The 4,102-nt window shown below is 36.2% G+C and overlaps 1 long non-coding RNA gene across 1 annotated transcript in view; it reads right to left on the minus strand.

The window, feature by feature from the left end:
- LOC107756800 (uncharacterized) overlaps nt 1–2,604 on the minus strand; it is a 28,016-nt gene extending 25,412 nt beyond the window's left edge. Inside the window, exon 1 of the long non-coding RNA XR_001641865.1 lies at nt 2,467–2,604. This is a non-coding gene — a long non-coding RNA (uncharacterized LOC107756800). The remainder of the gene's footprint in view (nt 1–2,466) is intronic.
- Between the last annotated feature and the right edge of the window lie 1,498 nt (nt 2,605–4,102).

Genomic DNA, 4,102 nt, shown 5'->3' on the forward strand with positions numbered 1-4,102 from the left:
TCTTATTCTGTCGTTTTAATTAAAATTTTTAAAAAGCTTATAAAATATAAATTTTTAAAGAATTTGACAAAAGATGACATACTTTTAATAAAGTTAGAGGAGTCAAATATCACCTCATAATGGGAAGGCTGCTTTTTGATAAAATTTTGGATTATTGATTAGAAGGTGCTCCTAAAATTTTGAACGTGCTCCTAAATTTTGCTCCTAAAAAGAAAAGTAAGCGTAGAGCCCTGTGTAGTTATACAAATGGTAATCAATACGCCATAAAAAACATGGTTAATGCACTTTTACTACAATAAAACCATGGTTAATTTTCGGAAGGGACATGGATCTTGTGTAAATGTGTGGTCACTTGTGAAATTTTGTCTACTTTTGTGTACAAAAAGGTCCATTGTCTATTGACAATTTGTGTGACCAACTTGACCCAGATGCAAAATCTGTATTCAAAAATCCTTTGCCCGCATGAAATTCCCAACTGTGTAGATTCCTGTTGAAATGTCTGGATTTTGCCAATGCAAATCAACTGAACAGCTGTACATTTCTCTGAAATTTCACATACAAAAAGGTATATTATATCATCAATAGTGTAGCGATGTGTGAAGCACAGTTCACACAGAAGTCACTTTTAAACCAAGCAGCATTCTGTTGATCAGTGCGGTGAATCTGTGTCCAACTTGTCAAATATGCATTGGTAAATCTTTTGTCCCTACACAGAATTCCAGATTGTGTTGATTCCTATTGAAATGCCTGGATTTCACCTGTGAAAATTCGTAAAACAATGGTATTTGACGGCACCTTAAATCTGGATACTACGAACCTTATGTTGAAAAATCATACTCCTTAGGGGTCGTAATGTGTTCAGAAATATTTTTATTCTGCTAAATGAACAAATGTAAATCAGCTAGTTGCAGCATAATGGAATGTAAACCACTTCTAACTTCAGCAATATGCTGAATAAACAGCAAGATGCATCGCAGCAGGCAAATGTGTCGCAATGTTTACATGGGGAAAAAACAACACAGATGGATGCAAGTGTGAACGGCCCATTAGGATGACTGCTGTGGGATTGCTGGTCGTCTCATGACATTTTGGAACAAAACATTAATTCTGTAACCACATGGCTATTTCTTCTAACACTTATCTGGCTTCTCTCTTAATAAATGCACAGATCTGAATCCCTTCGTAAATGTTGTAAATATGAACTAGACTTAATTTTTTTGTATTTATTGAAGTACCTGTGCTTTCTCCCAAAGCCGTTTTGTGTTTATTAGACCACTTTGCGCTTTTTTGTGCATGCAGCATGAGTGACAATTTTACACGTATCCAAGAGCCAATACTATGATATCTCCTCCACATTGTCCGAGCACTGTATTGAGAAATCAGTGTATATTAAAAATGCAATAGACATCTGCATTCTTCATTTATGACTGTGCTGTTCTACAAGAACATTTGATATTTAGTCTAATTTAAAGGTCATAGTTAGACACCCTCCTCTGTTCAAAGTTGGGTACTGCATGTAAGGTTGTAGAGTCGTTATATGACGACGTCATAATTATGAGTCAGATCTCCAGCTGCAGCAGAGAATTCCATGCGGTTATGGCTGCTATCATTCCCCGATTTAAGTTGATCCGAAGGCACATTCGGTATGAAAACATTTCTATATTGTGGTTCTATGCACTGTATGTTTAGTTAATTCTTTATACTTTATATGCCGTATGTTAACCTTATTGCCTTTATCGTGCAAATTGTGCGATCTATTTCTGATGATGCGATGCTAGTCATTCTCTGTATAAAAAGCTTGTTATGTCTTATGTGATCACGTGATTGATTTACATGCTTATATTTCTGTATTTTCTTGTATGTTTACAGTTTTACGTTATTTCAAGATCGCTAGTAAAGCTGGAGAAAAGATTCCTTGCTTCTGTTGTTATTGGAAGGCGTTATCTGTCTGCCAAATCAAGCAGGGCATTTGATAAGAGGGCGGAACAATGACCGTCTACATTCTTGATTCAAGGGGTACAAGTGGACGTCTACATTCTTGATTCATCACATTCTTCACTTAATAAAGCTGCAAATGAACTAACAGTGTTGGTCCCAGCTGTGTCTTAAGAAAAGTTTGGAAAAGAGATTTTAAGTAGAAACCAACTGATGGCCACAAGATGGCAGTGCTTCTCTCTTTATCGGAGAAATACCCCCCCCCTCCCCTCAGCATGACTATCAAAATTTCAGTGCTGCTGGCTATAGCCTAAAAGACTTTAGATTTATTATAATAGTCCTACATTTTTATAAATAATTATGTTTCGTATGTACACTATGAATACCACAATAATAGCAGCATAACCTACTGATAACTTCAACAGGAATGTTCTGACGTGCTTCCAACTCCCATACAGTACGTACAGAACATTTACAACAAACAAATCCATTCATGTCACCCAATCAATATTTCATGCATGTATTTCTTACCACAGAGAGCAGCACTGAAACTTTAATGGTCACTCCATTGCGTGTCCTGCTCTGTTGAAGTTGACTTTGTCTTAAAAATTCTTGAATAACTCAGTTGCGAAAAAAAAAAATCCTTTGAAACCTTGAGGCCTTATTCTATCTCCCTTCAACCAACGCACACTTCTGCATGGTGGTGTTTTATATAACCACATTGTGTAAGAATTACTTCAAATGAACCCTGAATACAACTAGCAAACTAATGGTGTTTTTTTAGGGCAAATTGCTTTCTGTGTTTATGTGAAGCAACATGCTGTTGTGTAATTTTACTGTTTGTGTATCATGTTAGCTTTGAAATGCTGTGACCAAATCGCATTGCATCTATTTCGAAGCTGTTTGCAACTCAAAGAATTAGACATTGGATATTTGCATGCTAAAATTAGACTCTTCAATCAACTGTGCCAACTTCAAAATGTTAACAAAACGTACAAATTGAGCCACATTTTCTTTTATTGCTAGAAGAAGGTGACTCCATTATGAACTGGCCCTAACATCTCTGAGTCATTTCTTCACTAATAGGAATGGACTGACTGACTGTTTCTTCAGCAGAACGGATTTGAAGAAATGTATCATTACAACACTTGCTTACCAATGGATCCTCTGCAGTGAATGGGTGCTGTCAGAAGGAGAGTCCAAACAGCTGATAAAAACATCACAATAATCCACAAGTAATCAACACAGCTTCAGAAGATCCATTGGTGAGCAAGTGATGTGAAATCTAAATTTCTCCATATCTGTTCCGATGAAGAAACTAAACTCATCTACATCTTGAATGGAGTAAACTATTCCTCCAATGGTAGCGAATGGAAACTGGCATACGAAACTGCAAGTCCTGTTCTTTAGTGTCAGTGATAAAATAAAATCTGAGCTTTATTTAATTTCATTCTCTTATATATGCTAAAAGTTCACACATTAATATGAACTTGTTCAGAAACTATAAATGTTCAAATACTTAGACTTCATTTTAAATAGTATAATTAACCTAAACCTTTTTTGTGAAATGTTGTCCAAGGTGGAGTCACATGTTACTATGCAGTGTTTACTAAGACCAATATTCTCAACTTCAAACTTACTATTTTGCTAAATTTCCTTTTTTATTCACAGTACAATATTGACAGTTTTGTGCTAATCAAGTTCATTTTAAAGTGAAACGTTCTGTAATTAAAATAAATGCTCTTCAGTCAGCTGTCAGATGTGAATGTACAGTATTTGAGTTCTGGTTACAATGTTAACACTTTAATTATATCTGATACTCATGGGAATATACCACCTTTTTGTAAAGTTCAGTTTTCTAAATGAGATCCTAAATGAAACTGCCATAATTATTAAATGGATAATCTGAGCTAGTTTTGTACATACTGTCACGAATCCGGTCCATGAACTTCCGTCTGCTTGCCACCAGAGGTCAACCTTCCACTACTAAGGACTCTTGCACCACACCACTGTTGCACTTCACCCGGACTACAGTTCCCATCATCCATTGGACTGATTACACACACACAGTTGATTGCACACAGCACTGATTGCACACAGCTGTCATCAATCACACCTTCCCTATATATACACTCACTCTGATCCCCGTCAAGCTGCCGAGTATTGT

This window comes from Sinocyclocheilus rhinocerous, unplaced genomic scaffold (genome assembly GCF_001515625.1).
Source record: "Sinocyclocheilus rhinocerous isolate Xijiao unplaced genomic scaffold, SAMN03320098_v1.1 scaffold22, whole genome shotgun sequence".
Lineage (NCBI taxonomy): Eukaryota > Metazoa > Chordata > Actinopteri > Cypriniformes > Cyprinidae > Sinocyclocheilus > Sinocyclocheilus rhinocerous.